The sequence below is a fragment of the Corythoichthys intestinalis genome, chromosome 22, assembly GCF_030265065.1.
Source record: "Corythoichthys intestinalis isolate RoL2023-P3 chromosome 22, ASM3026506v1, whole genome shotgun sequence".
In the NCBI taxonomy this organism is placed as follows: domain Eukaryota; kingdom Metazoa; phylum Chordata; class Actinopteri; order Syngnathiformes; family Syngnathidae; genus Corythoichthys; species Corythoichthys intestinalis.
The window spans coordinates 11211364-11222856 of NC_080416.1; the positions used below are offsets into that span (position 1 = coordinate 11211364).

At 38.3% G+C, this 11493-nt stretch overlaps 1 protein-coding gene across 3 annotated transcripts in view; it reads left to right on the plus strand.

Moving 5' to 3' along the window:
* ppp1r9a (protein phosphatase 1, regulatory subunit 9A) overlaps nucleotides 1–11493 on the plus strand; it is a 97864-nt gene that overhangs the window by 6520 nt on the left and 79851 nt on the right. For 2 of the 3 annotated variants that reach the window (XM_057828450.1, XM_057828453.1), the window contains exon 1: nucleotides 7230–7592. The exons of the other annotated variant lie outside the window; for it this stretch is intronic. The gene's annotated coding sequence lies outside the window, so the exon portion shown is untranslated. Of the gene's footprint in view, nucleotides 1–7229; nucleotides 7593–11493 lie in introns of those variants that run through there. 3 annotated transcript variants of the gene reach the window in all.

Below are 11493 nucleotides of genomic sequence, written 5' to 3' on the forward strand. Positions count from 1 at the left end.
TGATGACTAGGCCGCGCCGCCCAAATGTTCCCAAATGACCTGATATGACTAGTATTTATTATTCGAAATGTCTATAATTTTTAGCTTAGAATAATTAATAGATGTCTAATTTTTAGTTTTCAAAAAATAATGTTATGAAATTATTCACTCGCATAGTTTAAACTTTTAAACAAATTACGTGACAATGAAAAAATAGTGTCTAAATAGTTTACGGATATCTGCCTCATAACGATCGCTTATTTGTATTTATTTTTTTTGCTACTGTCGCATTTTCCCCGATATTTTAGATGAAATCCGGCTGTGGCCATTCACAGCTGCGTCTTGGCACTCGGTAAAACATGCTACACTGAGTTTTTGGATCGAAACAAGGTAAGTACGCGATAATGTCTCGTTAAAATCATGGCGTCTTTAATTATGCGCTTTCATGCTCTTAACCTCTAGTCAGGGTTTAGGGTTTTAATTTTATTTATTTTTTAATGCCCTCCTGTTCAAAATTTTTCTTTCCCCAGAAAATTGAGATTTTAAGCTTTCCAATGATGTATCACACATGCATATAGGACTATCTAGAAATTCGACCAAATTGGAGGTCTCAGAGCGGAACTCCAAGTCACCTGAGTGTTTTCCGCCATATATTTTGAAATATTTTCAATACTTACACAAAAATGAGAAAATATCCCTATTTATATTTAAGAAATATATACAGTACTGTGCATATTTTATCAATATATATAAAGATAAAAACTATTGCTGCCATTTACTGCAGTAGACCCAATTGAAAAGCCCCACCCCCAGCTATTAGCTGCTTTTAATTTTTCTAAAACTAGTTACAAAAATTGTACAAAAATCCCCTCCCGGCTTAAATAAACAACTATTTCTGTATCATTTTCTGTATCAAGTTAACAAATCAAAACAGTAAATAAAATACTCAAGTTCCCACTCTGTATCAGCAGCTTTAAACTACAATCAATTAATTTAATGTTGTGAATCAAATGTTAAAGTTGTTAAAATTCCCGTCATTCCAAAATTTCCCTTCTGTCTACTTTCGACATGTGCACGTTTTGAAATTGTTTCATCCTTTAAAGATAGATTCAAGATTTTGCCGATTTAGGAATATTTTAGATAAAAAGTTAATTAGGTTCGCTGTAACGGCCTTCCGGGAAGCCTACTGACTTAAGATGGCGGCTGTTTACTATTGCCGCCATTTTAAGGCAATTCGCATCTAGTTTTCTATACATGTGCTGCTAACGCCGCCGAGTCTGTCATTTCGCATCTAGTTCTTTATACATGTGATATTTACCGTAACATTATGTGGGCGTAGTTTGTAGCAGCTGTCAGCAGCAGTCAGGTATTATTGTTTTCTTATCTAGCGGCATGAGTTGACCCAGAACCATGAGTTGAGCATTGTCATTACCTGGGTAATAACAAGCATGATGTTTACGCTCGGTCCGTTCCTCATTCCGTCACGAAGACCGCGCTGTGTTTTAGTTTCGCTTTACTTGGCATATTTCAATAATCGGAATTTGGATGTTTGTGAATCGTTCTCGAATCTTCTACGGCCTAATGGCGAATAAACTAAGAATCGGAAATTTCGCACACCTCTAATAACAAGCAATTGATGAAACAACTGGAACAGTAACTGAATATATACAGTGGGGCAAATAAGTATTTAGTCAACCACTAATAGTGCAAGTTCTCCCATTTGAAAATATTAGAGAGGCCTTAAATTGTCAATATGGGTAAACCTCAACCATGAGAGACACGATGTGGAGAAAAAAAAACAGAAAATCACATTGTTTGATTTTTAAAGAATTTATTTCCAAATTAGAGTGGAAAATAAGTATTTGGTCAATACCAAAAGTTCATCTCAATACTTTGTTATGAACCCTTTGTTGGCAATAACGGAGGCCAAACGTTTTCTGTAACTCTTCACAAGCTTTTCACACACTGTTGCTAGTATTTTGGCCCATTCCTCCATGCAGATCTCCTCTAGAGAAGTGACGTTTTGGAGCTGTCATTGGGCAACACAGAGTTTCAACTCCTTCCACAGATTTTCTATGGGGTTGAAATCTGGAGACTGGCTAGGCCACTCCAGGACCTTGAAATGCTTCTTACAAAGCCACTCCTTTGTTGCCCTGGCTGTGTATTTGGGATCATTGTCATGCTGAAAGACCCAGCCACGTCTCATCTTCAATGCCCTTGCTGATGGAAGGAGATTTTCACTCAAAATCTCTCGATACATGGCTCCATTCATTTTTTCCTTTAGACAGATCAGTCGTCCTGGTCCCTTAGCAGAAAAACAGCCCCAAAACATGTTTCCACCCCCATGCTTCAAAGTGGGTATGGTGTTCTTCAGATGCAATTCAGTTCGGTTCAAAGCTTCATGGTGGTTAATTTGATCTTATGACAGTATTATTTGACAGTCGCTGTCAAATACAGTGTTTCCGGTTAATATCTTTTTGGTGTAAATATCCCATAATACAGTGAGGACAGCTATGGCTTATGTATGAACAAATGCCAGTTTGACACAGAGAATGGAAGTCTAAGTGTCCGGTTGGTCTGAACAGTTTAAATGTTTCACATGCCATTTTCGTATCAAATTTGGTGGGTCGCGGCCTTATAGTCCGAACATTATGGTACTGTACATCTTTTACCAACTACCACAACACATACCCTGTGACAAGAGCTGGAAGTGAATATATTTAAAATAAAAATAATTAATGATGTTTCCTATTAAAAAAAAAAAAAAAAATCAATATATTAATCAATGACACCCACATTCAAACGTTTTCGGACACTTTCCCATCCTAATGAATGGGGAAGTGTCCCCAAACCTATGACCACTAGTGTATATTAATATGGTTCAAGAATTTGAACACATCATGCTTTCTCCCCAGGCTGATTCACAATTTAGGGTTGCGTGTTGCCGTTATGTTCTCTCACCCTCACGATTATTTTTATGTTGCTAAGCAACATCTTCACATAACACTATTTAGCCTGTATGTGAATACGCCGCAACGATTTTATATATAGGTCATAGCCTTCACGAGGATGAGGTGGATGAGGAACATTTTAAGTGATTGCCCATCAGACATGCCACTGAAATTCGGTCACCAAAATATTAACCCTTTATAAGGCACTCATTAAACTCACTGGCTGCGATTGACAGGGCAAGACGTCCAATTCTATTTTAACCAGGATGCTGCCATATCTCCCAGTTATGTCGTTATTATCCATTATCACATACACTTGTGCTCGAGTTGTGGGTATAACTGACATCACAAAATGTCTGCGTGTATATTCTACATTATCAGAGGACCAAGAAATTCACAATTTGTGTACCTAAATCTTTGAGCAGCTGTCTTTTATGGGTTTAGGGTAAATATGAAGGTGACACGATGAGACAGTAAAATGTCTGAATCTTTTGTTTAAAAAAAAAAAAAAAAAAAAAACTTTTTCGTTATCAGATCGGGACTCAGTATCAGCAGATTCTCAAAATCAGGTGACTTGGACTCAGGTGCATAAATATACGATATACGTAATTTTTTTCAAACCTACGGTTTCAAAAGCGACAACAACTATTGAGCAAGAACCAAGGATTGAAAATGGGACCATGAAACGCCAGAGACCACCGACAAAATGGTGAGCGGAAATTCAATTTGCCCCACTATAGAGGCTAATTGTACAACAGAGCCACCACCGGTGTCTTGCCAATGTAGTTACCCCCCGTCAAAAATTGTGTCCACTGCCCGCGGGAGTGCACACACACACATTAGTTATGAGTTATGCGTACTTAAACAATAAATTGAAGCCAGAAAAGAACCACAGTTATATATTTTGGACATCGACGTTTATTAAACTGGAGAAACTCCATACAAGACTTGAATTACAGTAATAACAGTTATAGGTCATCCTACGAGTAAAACTGTGAAACATGGCCTTTTTCACGTTCAGTATGTATGTCATGTTATACGACAGAATATTTTTATTTTATTTTATTTTTAAAAAATTTTATGGATGTGCCATGTTTTAAAACAAAAACACGGAAATCAAGCAAATCAGTTGCCTGGTATACCAAACTCACCGCTGTTCCAGCGATTGAGTCTGGCGACCGTCCGGCGGATCAAATTCCAAGGGCGGAGCAAGCCACAGCAAACAGACAGCGGAGTGGACCAATCAGCGACGGGCAGACGTGATGTTGTTAAAGCGACAAGTAATTAGCGTAAACGGAGAATGGAGAAGTTTATTCAACATGGCTAGCGCGAGCCATGTTGAGTGTTGTCAATGACTTGTTTCGATGTGTTTATGGTAGGGCTGTCAAACGATTAAAATTTTTAATCGAGTTAATTACAGCTTAAAAATTAATTAATCGTAATTAATCGCAATTGAAACCATCTATAAAATGTGCCATATTTTTCTGTAAATTATTGTTGGAATGGAAAGATAAGACAAGATTAGTATATACAGTTGTGGTCAAAAGTTTACATACACTTGTGAGGATGTGAAGAACATAATGTCATGGCTCTCTTGAGTTTCCAGTTATTTCTACAACTCTGATTTTTCTCCGATAGAGTGATTGGAACACATACTTCTTTGTCACAAAAAACATTCATGAAGTTTGGTTCTTTTATGACTTTATTATGGGTTAACAGAAAACATGATCAAATCTGCTGGGTCAAAAATATACATACATGGATCTGAAAAAGCGAATCATTGACTTAAACAAGTCAGGTAAGTCACTTGGAGCCATTTCAAAGCAGCTGCAGGTCCCAAGAGCAACAGTGCAAACAATTGTTTGTAAGTATAAAGTGCATGGCACTGTTTTGTCACTGCCACTATCAGGAAGAAAACGCAAGCTATCACCTCCTGCTGGGAGAAAATTGGTCAGGAGGGTGAAGATTCAACCGAGAATCACCAAAACGCAGATCTGCCAAGAATTTAGAAGCTGCTGGAACACAGGTGTCAGTGTCCACAGTCAAGCGTGTTTTGCATCTCCATGGACTGAGAGGCTGCCGTGCAAGAAGGAAGCCCTTGCTCCAAAAGTGGCACCTTAAGGCTCGACTGAAGTTTGCTGCTGATCACATGGACAAAGATAAGAAAGTTCTGTGGTCAGACGAAACAAAAATCGAGCTGTTTGGCCACAATGCCCAGCAATATGTTTGGAGGAGAAAAAGTGAGGCCTTTAACCCCAAGTACACCATGCCTACCGTCAAGCACGATGGTGGTAGTATTATGCTGTGGTGCTGTTTTGCTGCCAAAGGAACTGGTGCTTTACAGAGAGTTAATGGGATAATGAAGAAGGAATTCTTCAAGATAACCTAACGTCATCAGCCCGAAGATTGGGTCTTGGGCGCAGTTGGGTGTTCCAACAGGACAATGACCCCAAACACACATCAAAAGTGGTAATGGAATGGCTAAATCAGGCTGGAATTAAGGTTTTCGAATGGCCTTCCCAAAGTCCTGACTTAAACCCCATTGAGAACTTGAGGACAATGCTGAAGAAACAAGTCCATGTCAGAAAGCCATCAAATTTAACTGAACTGCACCAATTCTGTCAAGAGGAGTGGTCAAAGATTCAACCAGAAGCTTGCCAGAAGCTTGTGGATGGCTACCAAAAGCGCCTAATTGAAGTGAAAATGGCCAAGGGACATGTTACCAAATATTAGCGCTGCTGTATGTATATTTTTGACCCAGCAGATTTGATCACTTTTTTCTGTTCACCCATAATAAAGTCATAAAAAAACCAAACTTCATGAATGTTTTTTGTGACAAAGAAGTATCTGTTCCAATCACTCTATCAGAGAAAAATCAGAGTTGTAGAAATAACTGGAAACTCAAGAGAGCCATGACATTATGTTCTTCACAAGTGTATGTAAACTTTTGACCACAACTGTACATTCAACATATGGTACATAAGTACTGTATTTGTTTATTATAACAATAACTCAACAAGATGGCATTAACATTATTAACATTCTCTTAAAGCGATCCATGGATAGAAAAACCTGTAGTTCTAAATAGATAAATGTTAGTACAAGTTATAGAAATTTTATATTAAAACCCCTCTTAATGTTTTTGTTTTATTAAAATTTGTAAAATTTTCAATAAAAAAATAAACTAGTAGCTCGCCATTGTTGATGTCAATAATTACACCATGCTCACTCCCCAAACCCATAAAATCATTTGGACCCAAGCACCAGCAGAGGGCGCCAAACAACAAAAAACAAGTGACAAGCGGACATTACACTGCTGTCATTTTAATCTGTTTGAGAAGGGTATGTGCGTTAATTGCATCAAATATTTTAACGTGATTAATTTAGAAAATTAATTACCGCCCGTTAACGCGATAATTTTGACAGCCCTAGTTTTTGGTCTTTTAAAACTGGTTTTACCGCGGATTGGAACATATTCTCGGCTCTCCCGTTCGCCATCTGTGTTGTTGTAGACACGACTTTCGGCGCGCAAGAGTGACGTTACTCGTTAAGAATATGATTGAACGATTTGATTTTGATTTCACAGTGTTAAAAAAATACAGGGAGAATAGTCTGGCTTTGCCAGGCAAGCAAATCAGTGTAGCGCAGTGGCTCCGGCCAGGGGATATAATTTTTGACTGGGGTAACTACATTGGCACGACACTGGCGGGCGTACCATATTCAATGGATGACGATCTTGGCGAAAAGTATAGCCTAAGCAGCCTGATTAGGAATTTCCCTCAAGAATGATGGGAAACCAAAAACGCTCATTTTCAACTTATTATTATAAATATTCTTGTAAATTAATTTTATTGCTGACACTGCGTTTCGGGGTCATCAACATGTTGTGCCCCCTCTGCCCCAAAAGTCAAACTCCGCCTATGATTATGATCAATTGTACTTCATTTCGGTGCGTCCCCATTTCATATTTTTACATATGTTACAGCCAGGTGCCAAATAATCTTGTGGAAATAAAACAAAACGTTTTGTGTGCTTTTAAAAGCCCACCATAACCTGGCAAAAGTCCACAACACTTGATTTGCCCCTGACAAGAAAATTATAACACAATAGAAAGACACAGAATGGATGGATCGAGGGTTAAAAGTCGTAATTTGATCAATTTTTGAACACAACCAATCCATTTTATAGTAATGGAGCAGGTTGGGGGGAAACCTGGTGGTCCTTGACCCTGTTTACCCCACCCACTCATGATGATGCGCAGCAGGCAGCGTGTGAAGTTGCAGAAGCTGCGTGCTGCTATTTGTGCCAGACTGCAGCCCACCACCGCGGACCGAACCACTCCATCGCTCGGGTTCGAACACCTGCCACGCCGGACGATTCCATCGGGAGGAGAAAAAAAAAATAAAAAAAATAAGACAATTGACGTGTTTTGGATTAGGAACGCTGCCGCCCAGTGGACGCCGCAGCCGGGATGCAAACCCAGCCGCGCCGGGGAAGCATCACCCCGTCGCCGCCGCCTGCAATGGCGCTATAGACGGCTACATTCCGTCCGGGACTCGCGGAACAAGCGTGGGCTCGAAATGCTCTTCTTGTAGGGTTTTGCGGCGAGAGAGTCCGTGTTTTGCTTCGGCGTCAACCGCGTGTGGCGTTTTCGTCATCAATGTAAGTGGGACTCTTTTGTTTTTGTTGCTCCCGAGCGTTGTTGTGACGCCTTTAACTTATTTTTTATGGGTAGACTAGAGTGCTGTGGTTACCGTTTCCTATTCAAATAGACGTATAAAAAATAAGCCGAGCTGTCATTTCGAATGCGGTGTGGCTGATGTGCATCGCCTGTTTGTCTCATACTGGATTATTATCAAATATAGCAAGTTCACTTTCCTCTCTCGTGCAGGTCAGGAGTGTTATTTGCATTTTAAGCAGCACTTTTTGCACGCGGTATAGTCAACCATGCATATTATCAAAGCATATTTGGATTTGAGAGCATGCTGCTGGTCGCCTTAGTTGAGTGTATGCATTGCATTGTATGTATTGTGTCCCTCCTCCCCCCTGGAATGCATTGCAAAGCAGGATTAAACATTAATGCTTGGTGGTATGGAATATTTAACTACAGTTGACTTTCATACTAAACGATGCTACAGATTAACTCGTTGACTGCCATTTTGAACAGTTCAAATGGATTGGACGTCTATTGCGGTCAATGGCAGCCCATGACTTCAGTACAGTTTGTTAGTACCGTAATTTTCGGACTATAAGGCGCACCTGACTATAGGCCGCCACCCACCAAATTTAATACGAAAACGGCAGTTGTTTATAGTAGGGCTGTCAAAATTATGGCATTAATGGGTAGTAATTAATTTTTTTAAATTAATCACGTTAAAATATTTGACGCATTTAACGCACATGCCCTGCTCAAACAGATTAAAATGACAGCACAGTGTCATGTCCAATTGTTACTTGTGTTTTTTTGGTGTTTTGTCGCCCTCTGCTGGCGCTTGGCTGCGACTGATTTTATGGGTTTCAGCACCATGAGCATTCTTTAATTATTGACATCAACAATGGCGAGCTACAAATTTTTTTTTTGATTGAAAATTTTACAAATTTTAAGAAAACGAAAACATTGAGGGGTTTTAATATAAAATTTCATTTATCTTTTAAGAACTACAAGTCTTTCTATCCATGGATCGCTTTAACAGAATGTTAATAATGTTAATGCCATCTTGTTGATTTATTGTTATAATAAACAAATACAGTACTTATGTAACGTATGTTTAATCAGGGCCAGCCCAGGCCATTTGGGGGCCCTAAGCAAGATAATGCAAAGGGGTCCATATTTTTGGCCCACCATTTCGTCACAGTGTACTGTAAAACCCATACATGCAATCCGAGACATACGTCCATATTTTGTATATTAATCAGATTTTGTTGCACTGCATACTTCAAACTTCTCACCCCAAATGATTGTCAGTACTTACAGTAGATCGCGCCAAACCTTTTTCTAAAAAAAGGAAAGAAAGAAGTTCAGGAAGAAATTTTATTTTTTGAAGCTTGTAATCAAGTATCAAAACTCACAAAAGTCAAATAAAGCAAACTGTAGTAAACAAAATAGAATATAAATTTAACAATTGCCAGATTGGGGGCCCCCTAGTGGTCAGGGGCCCTAAGCAGCTGCATTGTATGCGTATAGGCTGGGCCGGCCCTGTGTTGAATGTATATAGCCGTCTTGTGTTTTATCTTTCTATTCCAACAGTAATTTACAGAAAAATCTGGCATATTTTATAGATGGTTTGAATTGCGATTAATGACGATTAATTAATTTTTAAGCTGTGATTAACTCGATTAAAAATTTTAATCGTTTGACAGCCCTAGTTTATAGATAAACTGCACCAGAGTCTAAGCCGCAGCTGTCCTCAATGTATTATGGGATATTTACACCAAAAGATATGAACCAGTAACACTTAATTTGACAGTAGCATCATAAGACTGTCATTAGACCAAATGAACCACCATGAATGAAGCTTTGCAGCTAATTGGTTCAAAACTTCATTGCTTCAAGAAGCTTCATTTGGCCGTCACTGCTCCCATGGGGGAGACGGTCAACCTCTGCTGTCGCCTGTTGTCAACACTGTTGTTGTTCAACATGCCTCCTAGCATGCATTCCAGCGCTACAGATGAAAATAGCAGTCAAAAATCATGTTATCTGCTAATCATTACTTCAGTTACTGTTCCAGTTGTTTCATCAATTGCTAGTTATGGTATTTGGTAAGACTATTTGACAGTGGCACCATAAGACTGTCATTAGGCAATCATAATTATGACATGACACTGTCATGAGTATTTCTGAATGCTTATAACAGATGTCACTGAGTGTTATCTGACAATTTATCTCACTTTAATTTAATTTTAATTTGCCGGATGACACTTAATGAGATCTGTCATAAGCATTCAGTAATGCCCATGATAGTGTCAAGTCATAATTATTACGGTCTTATGACACCGCTGTCAAATAAAGTGTTACCAAATACCACAAGCGATTAATCGAACAACTGAAACAGTAACTGATTAAATAATTAGCACAGAAGAATTTTGATTGATATTTACATCTGTAGTGCTGCAATGCATGCCAGGAGACATGTGTTGCCTATTAATCCAAATATGAAAATAATAATCAAACTTCATTTTCTGTGCATATTATTTCTTCAGTTACTGTTCCAGTTGTCTCATTAATTGCTAGTTATGGTATTTGGTAACACTTTATTTGACAGCAGCGCCATAATACTGTCATGAGACAATCATAATAATGACACAACACTGTCCTGAGAAGAAAAAAAAATCAACTAAAGTGTTATCTATTAACACAAATAAATCAAGAAGTAAGCTGCAGGATTCAAAATGAAGGAAAAAAATAGTGATTTATAGTCCGAAAATTACGGTAAGTAAGCTGCCCTCAACATGATTCAAAAGCATGGATTTTAACCTCACTTCCAGTTTTTATTTGGCACCGATTGATCACGGAAAACCGGTTATATGATTCTTTTAATTTTATAATCGAAAATTATGAAGGAACTATTCACGATTCAAACTATTCTGGTAACACTTTATTTGACAGCGGTGTCATAAAACTGTCATAAGACCAAATGAACCACCATGAAGCTTTGAACCAATAGGCTGTAAAGCTGAATTGCTTCAAGAAGCTTCATCTGGCCAACATGTCTCCCTTGGGGGAGGCAGTCAACCTCTGTTGCTGCCTGCTGTAAACACTGTTTTCGTCCAACATGCCTCCTAGCATGCATTGCAGCACTACAGATGTAAATAACAATCAAAATTCATGTTCTGTATGAATTATTTCTTCAGTTACTGTCCCAGTTGTTTCATTAATGGCCAGTTATGGTATTTAGTAACAGTTTATTTTAAAGTGGTGCCATAAGACTGTCATAAGATCATCATACTTATGACATGACACTGCCATAAACTGTAATGAATGCTTATTACAGATGTCAAATTATCTCACTTTTGAATGGATGTAAAAGATCCGAGCTGGACATAAATGGAGTTAGTGACATAATTTGTCGGATGACACTTAATGACATGTGTCATAAGCATTCATTAATGCCCATGATAGTGTCATGTCATAATTATGACCGTCTTATGCCAGTCTTATGATGCCGCTGTCATAGTGTTAGCTATTAACCCAAATAAATCAACAAATAAGCCGCAGGATTCAAAATGAGGGAAAAAATAGCGGCTTCTAGTCCGAAAATAACGTTACTTTTGAACCCGTTTGTTTATAACTGTGATATTAAGGCAGTTTTAATATAATGTCATCGCAATGTCATGTATGTTGTATTATGAATATACCAGATATTTCCATTGGAGCACAAAATGCAAAATCCAAAATTTGTCTCTAATTTTGAGAGAAGATTGCAATTTTTATGTCACATCCAAATTCTAGTCATGATATTAATTACATATCATTGTTACCACAACTGAATAAATACTGTTGAACTCAAACCTTGGAGTGAAAGTTTCTGAGGTCATAGTTCATTCGTAAATAATTCATCAGCTT